A 12212-nucleotide genomic window follows, 5' to 3' on the forward strand; every position below is an offset into this window, starting at 1 on the left:
ATCATCAATATATATTTATTCCAGAGACATGATACTAAAGTTCAGAGAAGTTAATTATTGAAGTCATATATCTTCTTAATGAAAAACCTAGATAAACTGTTAGGCTACTGATTTCCAGTCAATGATTTTTTCAAGTATACTTTTCATCTTCTTCATCTTATTATTTTTATTTCAGTAATCATGAAATATGAGAAAAATTTTCTATTTTGAAAGTTGACTGTGCTTTGTTGGATAATGCATGATTGTCTCTCAGTATAGCAGTTTCAGTTTTCATATTTAGGAAATTAGTATGATGGTTCTTATCTTGTAAAAGAAAAGTCCTCTCAGGCTCAGATAGTTGAGAGATGATTGGCTCAAATAGAAAGCTTATTTTTTTTCTGAAAAATAATAACCATAATTAAAAAACCCAAGTAGAATGTTTGCAAGTGCTTGTAATTCAGAGAATAGGACATGGGAGAGGAAGGAGCCCAGTAACAGATCATTAGGCCAGGACTCAAAATACACATGGCCAATAAACAAAAAGTCCTCTGTAGAGAAAGAACCATGGGGTTTAAAAATGCATTTCAATCTGAATTTCTATCCTGCTCTTTAAATACTGTAATTATCATTACTGTCCATAATGCTTTGATAAAACTTATAATGGACAATGACCACATATTAAAAGTTTTGAGGAATGAAGGCCAAAATTGGTGGCTTCATTTGGAGGGAACCATGAAGAGAGAGGACAGCAACTTCAGGAGATAAGTAATTTGTGATAATCAAAACTTAAGTTAAGATTAAGGAATTTAAAATGTAAAATAATGGGAAAAAGAAAATACTTTCTATAACTTTCATCTCCTTTCTGGAAGGCCTGAAAAATATTATGGAGATCGCCAGATTTCTCTGGCTAGGATAACATCTTGTTATTTAATACTAAACAAGTTAAACCCATAGAGTTGGAAGACCTGGAAACAACTAAATCACTTCTGTTTTTGTTGTCTTCCATATCCAAATTCCTTATGGATTTTAAGATCCAAAACCCTCTAATTGCAGACTGGAGAACAATGGCGACTTGAAAGGAACATTTGGTGAATAAACCAAATTGTGATGATTTTCTTTTCTGTAACAGGATGTTGGATTATTTTTCTTTTGAGAGAGATAAAAAGATGCTACTCTAAAAATCCTTAATCTTTAATCAAATGATAATTGAAACATCTCTATGATAACTTTGATAATATTTACTATTTTACCAATTTTCTAATTTCCCCAAGGTTTAGGGCATTGTGAAATTTAACGTAACTAGTTTGTTGGCTTGTTTGTTTGTTACGTGTTTGGCATTGCTAAATTTTTGACTTATGGTTTTCAATATCACTCATAGTACATCACCTGATCTGAAAAGTCAACATGCTTGATTTTCACTTAACAAGTTCTATTTATATAAAATAGTTGATCTTAGTTGGAGTTTTTCTTTTGCTTTTCTTTTACTTAATGTTTGTTTTGATATAATTGTTTTCCTTCTTAATAAAACGTGTATGTGAGTACATACATAATGTCTGTGCTGTTTGGGAAACTTTGTAGACACTGGAGGGGTGCATCAATTCTGTCAAAAATTTTATCACTATTTGAGGTGGCCAAATGTGTTTCTTAAATTTGCTCATTAATCTTTCACACACACGCACCAAGCATTTTGTACCTATAAGTGCCTAGCAATGTGTAGCATTGAGCTATTTGTCACAAACATAAATAAGTCAAGCTAAGAAAGATGGAAATGTAGATTTTCATAATGCGACAGAATAGAGCTACATGCTACTTATAGACAGATTCTAAAATCAGTCTTATACAGTTAAAATTAATTCTTGAATTTATTTTATTGAATTAATGTCCATGTTGGGGTCAGATGTGGGATTTTTCCCTAAGTATGGTATAGTTGTTTTTTTTCTTGAGTACTGGGACATTTCACTGGATTATCATCTGAGCACTAGATGAAGTAGGTGGTTTATATGCAGGCTTTGTCATACAAAATATGCCCACTCAAGTGTGGGAAAGTTTTACATTTAAAGACAGAGACCCTCATCTTCCTCAGTGAGCAGGAGGGGTGGCAAAATCACCTTGGCTGTTTAAATCCTGTCTCTGACATAAAGTTAAATTAAACCATTTTAAATATTAATATAGAGGTTAAGATAAATATTAATATAATCTCTATATTACGTGCTTCAGTTTTTTCTGCAATGCCATATCTGTTAGAGTCTGTATTCCCCAGGGAAGTAATATGAGAAACACAAGAGAGGGATCTTAGTTCTCATTTAGTAGATGATGAAACTGATGCTGAGAAGTGTTCATGGTTTGTTCCAAATCACAACTTTTAGTGGGCAAGCTGATATTAGGACTTCAGTGTTTTGATTCTAAATCTATCAGGGTATTGTTATTATTATTATACAAAATTACTCTACTTTTAAGTATCAGTGAAACATGAACAATGGTTTCAGTGAATAAAATTCCTCAGAACACAAATCAAAGCAAATGCTAGAATAAGAAAAATGTCAAGAAAGTATCTTTCACATTTTATATTTGACAGATTCATTGTCTATTTTAGAATGTGTGAATATGGTCTTATTTTATACTGGTCTATAAAATAAATGGGAATACATAAGTATAGACTATAATGATCTAGACTATAATGATCCTCTCTACATTCCCTTTGTCCTTCTGTGGGCTGGATGCAGATTACCAAGAGGCTCTGTTTAAGTGATGAAGCCATAAAAGAAAGCCAGACAGTGATTATAACACGGTAAAGATGGATAACGGAGGGGTACATGGAGCTACTATCATTTAGGGGCACAGAAGGAATCTGGGATGCTGGCAATATTCTATTTTAGATGTGCATGGTTGTTACAAGCTTTTCATTTTATATAAGGGTTGAAGTATATTTTGTAGAATTTTATATGTATTTATGCTAAATTTCACAATGAATTAAGATTAGAAAACTGCTTATACTTCTACTTAAAATAAATATTAAACTAAACCATAAGCAAAGACTGAAAATAAAAGCCCAAGAATGCAGGGACAGTCTTCCTAGTACAGAATGGCTCACACTGAAAAGACCAGCAGAGTTGGAGTAATGTACAGAGAAATCCAGACCAGATCAATATAGGGCAGAAACAATCCCTTTTCCACACTCAATGAAGAATTTCCACCAGCATCTGTGGGAGGAGGAAAGTCAATGTACAATCCCTTGTATAGATTTGTAGTAGGTTATATATCATTGTTATTATTTAAGTGAATGTAAAGAGGGTATAGTTCTCATTCCACATTATATAATTTCATTTTCTTAACACTTTCTACTTTCTTCACAAAATCTTTCTGTGAAGAATTTCTTCAGGCAATGTTTTTGATATGTATGATGATAAGAATCTGAAATATAGAAATATTTAGGCATAGAGAAAGGACTGTGCTTCAATCAACAGAAGAATGATAAAACATAATGATTAAATAAGAACTAGGCATCATAATTGTAATTCCAGTTAAGAGATAACTCAGCAATAAGCAACTTTGTGTTGAGTCCCAAAATTTTGGGTTAGAGTATTTATATGTCACATTCCTGGATAAGCATTGTTCCTGGAAATCAGCATAAACCTGAGTCTGAAGATGAAAGTTAGACTGGCTCACATAAGTAAAGTGGAAAGTTAATAAGTAGATGATCTTAGTCTTTGTGTGGATGTATTCACAAGGCAACTATTGTGGAATTTATCTTTCTATAAATAGGTCACTGTCATGGGAAGCTGTTATGATTTTGGAATTTTTCAGGCTTTTTTTTCTTTTAATAAGCTTTCTGTTCTTTTCTCACTCTCTTTTACTATTGGGGTTTCTATAATGTGTGTGTTGATACACTTGATAGTGTCCAATAAATCCCTTAAGCTTTCTTCACAATTTTTCATTCCTTTTGTTTTGCCTCTCTGACTCAATAATTTTCAATGGCTTTTTTTCAATTTCAATGATCCTTTCTTGTGTTATATCTAGTTTACTGTTGAACACTTTTAGTAAAATTTTAAGTGCAGTTACTGTGTTCTCCACCTCCACGGTCTCTGTTTACTCTGTCTATCACTTTCTTGACATTTTCACTTTTTCACTTGGTTCTTATATAGTTCTCTTACTACGGTGAACATCAGTATAATAGTTATTTTGAATTCTCTGTTAGGTAAATCACTTATTTCCATTGCATTAGTGTCACTTTGTGGAGATTTAGCTTGCTGTTTTTTGGAAAATATTTTGGTGTGTCTTCATTTTCATGGACTCTCCATTGGTGTCTGCACATCAGACAAAACAATCACCTGTCCTGATTTTCAGGATGGACCTTGTACTGACCCATACCAATAAGCTTGTCTTGAGACTCTGGAGGTCTCTCGCTAGTATAGTTGGGAAACGATTGGCTCAAATATAAAAGTGACTTCTTCTCCAAAATTAAGAAAAATGAATTTGGAGAGTTTGCGAGTACTTATAATTCAGAAATTGAGAGAGAAAGGAGTTCAGAACATGTAATTAGACCATGACTCAACAAGACACTTGGCCAATAAATAAGAAGCCCCTGTTAGGCAGTGATCATGAGGTTTTAGAAAGCACATTTCAATCTGAATTGTTATCCTGTTCTATATAGTACTATAAATATACAATCCATAAAGATTTAATAAGTTTATGATGCATAATGACTATACATTTGTGTTGTTTAGGGGAATAAAAATGGAAAAGCTGTGGTCAAATTTGGGGAAGCAGGTAGAGAAAGGACATTTTTTCAGGATATAAGTTAGTAAATAGTAAGTAAAACTCAAATTAGGAAGAAGGAATCTAAAATGAAAATGATGGATAATTATAGCCCATTCTTATGACTCTCCTTCCCTTTCTGGAAGGCTGCAGAAATATTACAGAGATCACAACATTTTTCTGGACAGGACAAATGCTCAAGTTATTTAATATTAAAAAATTTAACCCTAAAGGGTTGGAGGACCTTGGAACAACTAAGTCACTCCATATTTCTTGACTTCCTTATACTACTTTCTTGTGAATTTTAAGGTATAAAAATATCCAATTGCATTTAGCATAGCAATGATAATTTGAAACAAATATTTGGTGGATAAATCAAACTGTGACAATGTCTTTTCTGGAATAGAATGGTTTATTATTTTTCTTTTTAGAAAATAGTGAAAAAATGATTACTCTAAAAATCCTTTATCCTCAATCAAGTAACAATTTCAACATTTTGTAAGATAATTTAATAATATTTTCCATTTTACTTGTTTTCTAATATCCGCTCAAGATTTAGATATTGTGAAATTTAGCAACACTGGTATGTTGGCTTGCTTGTTTGTTTTTTAGTTGTTCAGCATTGCTAAATTCTTGGATAATGGCTTTAAATGACCACTCATAGTGTATCCCCTGACCTCAAAATGAACATGCTTGATTTTCACTTAAGTTCCATTTGTATAAAATAGTTGATCATGGTTGGTGTTTTCTTTTTGCTTTTTTCATTTTCTCTCTCCCTTTTGATAAAATTGTTTTCCTTATTAAGAGAGAAGTGTATCTAAATAAGAAAATAATATTTGTGCTATTTGGGAACATTTGTAAACGTTGTAAAGGTCCATTTGTTATGTATTTTATCACTGTTTAAGGTGGCCAAAAGTGTGTGTTAAACCTGATACTGTTTCATCTGAGAAGCTCCAAATATAAGTTAAATGTTTCATTTCTAGAAAAGATAAAATTTCTTTCAAGTTAAATTCCATTATTTCAGATTATTTTGGGGAAAAAACAATAAAATGGATAAATACAGCTTGTAAAGTTTAGTGTGGCAAAGTTTTAAAAGAGGCAACTTAACTATAGCTTTTAGTTAGCAACCTAAGCTCTATGTGTCTATTTAGACTTCTCTCAAAAGAGAGAAATGAAGTTAGGATGTTTTGCATGTGTAACATAGAGTCATTCTTTATAGTTTTTGCTTCTTTGAGTTATGCAAATGGCATTAAAAAGTTATGAGAGAAAGTGTAATTCTATCGAAGTTGTCACAGCTGAGAGTTTAACAGGGCCATGGGGTTTGCCTATATCTGTGTACTAGGAAGTGAGTGTCTCTAAGTCAGTGCAAAAGCTTGGAGTCCCTGAGCTGTAACAGAAAATGGGCCTCCTAGTTATAGATTAGGAAGTGAGTTCCCTGGTTGCATCCTGAATTTGTTTAATGTAAATTTTCTCTGAAAGAACTGCTATTGTAACTCAGGATCAGGTTTGGAATGGACATAATTAGGGTGCACTGTGGTTAAGAGCTGAGGAAAACCAGAAGCAAAAGGGGTTTGGGTTCTATGTCACTTTAATTTCTAACTCCTCAACTTTATCGAACACCATCCTCTGCTGCTCCATTCTTCTTCGCACAACCTCCCTACACACACACACACACACAAACACACACATAGAGTCTTCAAGTCTTGTATTTTATGAGATCACTGCCTAACATTGATCGCATGGCATGCAACCCACTTTTAATCTTTTTTAAGCACATTCAGGTAGATGCTTCCTGGTTCCAGCTCCAGAGAGGCAAGTCTGAGCACGAAGTACTTGATGAATCCAGCAAGAGGAAATGATTATTGCTTCAATGATTTCTTCATGTAAAAGCAAAACAAAATGCATTTGTTACCTACTAAGTGGCTAGCAATGTGTGGGAATGTGCTATCTGTCACAATCATAAACAAGGCAATGCAAGAGAAAGATATAAACTTAGAGTTTCATCATGCGACGTAGTGGAGTTACATACCATATGTGGATAGATTCTAAAATTGGACTTCTATGGTTTCAATTAGTCCTGGAAATTGATTGTGTCAGCAAATCTCCATGTTGGGAACAGACATGGTCGAAGTCTGGCACACTCAGTGTCCTCCCTAGCATGAGAGATTTCACCATATATTCAGTTTAGTATCAAATGAAGTAGCTGGTTTATATTCAGGGTGTTGCTGTACAAAATATGTACCGTTGAACATTAAAATCACTCTCAGCATGGGGAAGTTGTACATTCTGAGACAGACATTTCCTCCTTTCTCAGTGATAGGGAGGGCTGATGGAATGACCTAAGCTGTTTAAATTCTCTCTGACATAAAGTAGAATTAACCCACTTCAAATATTAATATATGTGCAGGAAGGTATAACTATTCTTAGAAGGGCTGCTGTTTTACAGTTTGCTCTGCACTGTTACATCTGTCAGTCTATGTGTTTTCAGGGAAGAACTTTGAGGTTCGTGAGAAAACGGGTCTTTTTATTTACTTATTTATTTAATTTTTGATGAGGATGATTGTCCCTGAGCTGACATCCATTGCCAATCTTTCTCTTTTTACTTGAGGAAGATTGTCCCTGAGCTAACGTCTGTTCAATCTTTCTTTTTGCATATGCGATGCCTGCCACAGCATGGCTTGATGGGCGGTGTGTAGGTCCGCACCCGGGATCTGAACCTGTGAATCCTGGGCCACCAAAGCGGAGCGTGCAAACTTTACTACACCACTTGGTCGGCCCTGAGGAAGGGGATCTTGAATGATGAAGGTGAAACATTGCCCAGAAAGTATCTTTCACATTTCACATTTAACATTTCTATTGCCTAATTTAGAATTTGTGAACATATTCTTATTTTATACTGGCCTATATAATAAATGGTAATACATAAAGGTAGCCTATAATAATCATTACTATTATTGGTGCTTACTAAGTTCAAGGGTCAGCACTAAGTTCTCACACTCAACAATTATTTAATCTTCACATCAGTGACTTTGGTAGGCACCAATATGATTAGTCCAATGTGGCAGAGATTGGTACTGTTCACCTCTTATTCCAGAAAATCCATTTCCCAGTATGTTTTGTAGTGAAGTGTGGTATGAGACTGAGATCTAAACATGATGGAAACCATTCAAGGGCCAAAGTGTGCCCTTTTGATATTCTCTTAAACCTTCTGTGGGCTAGATGCTGATGACAATAAGGCCTTACATAGGTGATAAAGCTACAAGAGAAGCCAGGAAGTTATTCCAATAGAGTCAGGATGGAGAATGGAAGAATGGAGCACACAGAAGGTTTGGGGTGCTGACAGTAATCTATTTATAGGTCTGCAGGTTGGTTATGTGCTGTTCATTTTATTTAAATTACAATAAGTTTTTATTTTATAGACTTTTTTCTATGTGTTTACCCTAAATTTCACAAAAAGTTAAGGTTAGAAAACTTTGATTTGAGCTCTACTTAAACTGAACATTAAACTAATATAGAAGCAAATACTGAAAATAAAGCCCCGAGTATATGGAACAGCCTGCCTAGTATAGAATGCCTCCCACAGAAGAAACCAGTGGAGGTAGGGTAATATGTACAAAGTTATCCAGAGCAGTCCAGGGAAGAGAGAATTCTCTTTGCCAACTCCATTAAGAATTTCCACTAGTCTGTGCGGGTAGTGGAGTCAATGTATGATCCTATTGTATAGATTTGGAGTATGTTGTATGTTACTGTGCTTAGGTTAATTGCATTATAAAGAGGAATTAATTCTTGTAATTTCATTTTCTCAACTTTTTCTACATTCTTGATAAAGTCTTTCCTAAAGAACTTCTTCAGGCTTTATTTTTGACAACTATGAGATGATAACAGTTTGGGAATATAGAAATATAGATTTATTTAGGCATAGAGAATGTACTTCAATCATCAGAAATATGATGAAACATGATGATTGAATCAGAGTAAAGTATCACAATTATAATAGAAGTTCAGAGTAAGTAACTTTGTGCTGAGTAACAGAATATTGGGTTAGAGCATTTTGTGTCTCACTTGTCTGGATAAAAATTGTTTCTGGAGATCAGGATAGACCTGAGCCTGAAGGTAGAAGTCAGAAACACTCAGTGGAGTGGAGAGTGAATAAGTGGTTGGCCATTGGTTTTTGCATGTATATACTCGTAATGCAATCATAATGGCTCTTCCAATTCTATCAATATGTCGTAATATTGGGAGCTTGCCATGGATTCAAGAGAAATGAATTGATTTTTAAAAATGATGAAAAAGAACATTTTGGCAGTTATTGCCATGAGCAATAAAGATAAATCAACATAAAAGACTAAAACTAGAAGGGGACAATTATGAAAAATAAGGGCTACGGGTAAGAGTTCATTCACCACTACTATGGGCTCAGAAAATGTGAAAAAATTAACATTATTTTGACAGAACTCTGACTTGAATCTTTGGATTGAAATCCCACGCTAGTAAATACTGTGGATCAAAAACTCAGTGAAATTTTAATTTGCCCTTGCAATACTCAGGCTAAAGACTTCTACTACCCTATTATTCCAAAAAAGAAAAAAAAAGAGGCTTTTAATTTTCCCTAAATCTCTAAATATCTCCCTGTTCGCTAAGGAGATCTGAATTTATGGGAAATTACATTGATGAAATGGTGCTTTCTGTTTATTGAAATCTTAGTTTGGAATTGGAACTCATTATAGAAATCATAATGTGGCAGAATTCCATGTGCCAGATAAGCAACTGTGGATTATACAGTGCAGAGTGAGGTATTATGTATCACACCGGGGAAACATTTATTTTGTTGTTGGTACAATTTTAACCTTTCATCCATATATTTTCCCCTGTTTGGATCGATGATCTCTTCCTTTTGTTTCTCCTATTACCTGTTAGTCCTATCTTTATGGAAGCATTTTCTGATTCCCCGAGATTGGAGGAGGGTTACCTTCCTTGGCTTTCATCCCATTGGTGTTTACTTCTACTGTAGTATGTATCACATTGTATTATAAATATTTTATCGGTATTTGTCAATCTTAACGTAACACCTCTAGAAGCAGATTATTTTCCCTCAAAATGAGTGGGTCTTTGCACAGAGAACACACTCAAGTGTATGCATAAAAAAATATTTCAATGTCACCTCTTCTCTTCAAGGCAATGGAGAAGAAAATGGAATACCAGTAAGGCTTTACAGTTTCTCACCACACAAAGTAGGGTAGATGCATTATCAATGAGTATGGCAAATGGAGTTGATTTAGCATGCTGAGGTTTCCACCAAACTCGTCCTTTCTTGTCTGGTCAGTCAGGAAACCTACAACTATGGGCAGGCCTAAACAAGTATGTCTTCTTATGTTATCTGCCGTGGAGAGATGTCTAGTTTGATTCTTATGGGTCAGTCAGATATAGTCTTGACTCTTGTGGACAGTTGCCAGACATTCAGTGGCTGACATGTTTAGCTACAAACTACAAGCCATATATTTCTATTTCTATCATCTATCATCTATCCATCTGTCTATTTATCTACCTATCTATCTATCTCTCTAATCTCTCATATGATATATCTAAGACCCATTGACATGCTTACATTTCAAACATAGAATTGATGTCTAAACTCAAATTAATATATTATAATCTGCATGTATTAGCATGTTTTACATTTAAGTTAAGTGAGCTTTAATGAATGAGTGTTTGATTGAAGAGCCCCAGATCCTAACTGAAGAATGTCCTGTGCTTCTACCCAGAAAATATTTCTACCTCTCACCAAAATGTAAGATATCTAGGGATGTAACATTACTTTGTTAACTGTTATATCCTCAGTTTCTAGTACCTCATTGATGCTCAATTAATATTATTTGAATTAATTAATGACTGAGTGACAGGTCTGATGCTGTCAAGTAGTTGTCATGAGTCACAGGGGCCTGGGGGCGGTGATGTCTGCTAATTTGAAGTTTATTATGGTGGCTTCATGAGCTATTCCTTTCAGATTAATTTCTCTTTGTAAATTAGATTTATTTGGGAGCTTTAAGTAAGTACTGAGATTCATCAGATTTAAAACAAGAGCTGTACATTAAAATCAGAATTAAATATGATGTTTTATTCAAATATTTAATCTTTAGTAAAACCTTAGAAGAAATGCAATGAAAAGGTGAAAAACCTGGCTTTTGAACTGAGACTTTTACTTAAATACCATTAAGTTTAGCTATGACTGCTTTTAACCAATAAACTGAGCATCCATCTACAGGTCATATCTTAATTTCACATTTTCTCCTCTCACTCATTTGACTTAGAACTCTTGGCAATATTTTAATTGGCAACCCTATAGCCAGATCTGGATCTATGTTAGTATACTTTTTTAAAAAACATAACTTCCTGAGATACACAAAGTTACTAGTGTCTTCATCAAAATACAGAGGAAATTAAAAAGAAAATCAGCTATACTGACTTCTATATTCCCCTTCCTTCTGCAATAGAGCCTCATGTAAGGAAATATCAGAGTACTGAGTCCTGTTAGCGGTGAATCATTCACCAGATATGCTGTATTCATCTATAAACTCAACCAGGTTTATGACTGTAAGAGTTATCTGATTTAAAAATAAACAGAGACTATTTATTTAAATAGAATCTCTTAAGAAAATTCTCCAAATAGAATATTTTATAGACAACTAAAATAAACTTGAATGTTAAAAGACAGCCTCATACTAGTCCCAGCCTAGGTAGATGGCATTTAAGAAGAAGCAGCAATCCAAAGAGAAGACAAACCCTATGTCAAGAAATATGTTATATGTTAAAGATATAAAGATGGATCACAATTGGTGGCTATTTCATTAAGAAGGCAACATTTAAAGTAGCTATCTGGAAAAATATCCTTTTAGGCAGGAGTAGTGGCCACTGAAAAACCCCTTAAGTGATACTTTTTGCATGTTTAGAAAACACTAAGGTCTATTGTATTGAATTAAAAGAGTGAGGGGGAGAGTTGAAGGATACGAGGACAGAGATGTAACAAGGGGCAAGACCATGTTGGATCTTGTAGACCATTTTGAAACTTGGCCTTTTTTGCTGAGTGAAATGGAAAATGATTTTGGCTGCTGTGTCTGAAATAGACTGTATGAGACAATGGTTGAATCAAGGACCTAGTCAGAAGGGCTCTGTAATAATGCAAGTAAGAGAGAACAGTTTCTCAAATGAAGGCAGTTGTAGGAGAGCTGTGATATGTTGTGTAATTATGTATATGCTATGGATATAAAAGTAGACATATTTCATTGCATGAAGTTTAAAAATTTTTGTTTTGGGAAAGATACCTTAAGCGAATCAGTGGACTGATTGTGAATTAGAAAATATAGCTTAATGCAGGTGACAAACATTAGATTAATATCCATTCTATTAAAATTAAATTTATAAAATTGGACAAGAAGTGAAAAAACAACACTACAGAATATGGGGCAAGGACATTATCAGAC

This window comes from Equus asinus, chromosome 20 (genome assembly GCF_041296235.1).
Source record: "Equus asinus isolate D_3611 breed Donkey chromosome 20, EquAss-T2T_v2, whole genome shotgun sequence".
In the NCBI taxonomy this organism is placed as follows: domain Eukaryota; kingdom Metazoa; phylum Chordata; class Mammalia; order Perissodactyla; family Equidae; genus Equus; species Equus asinus.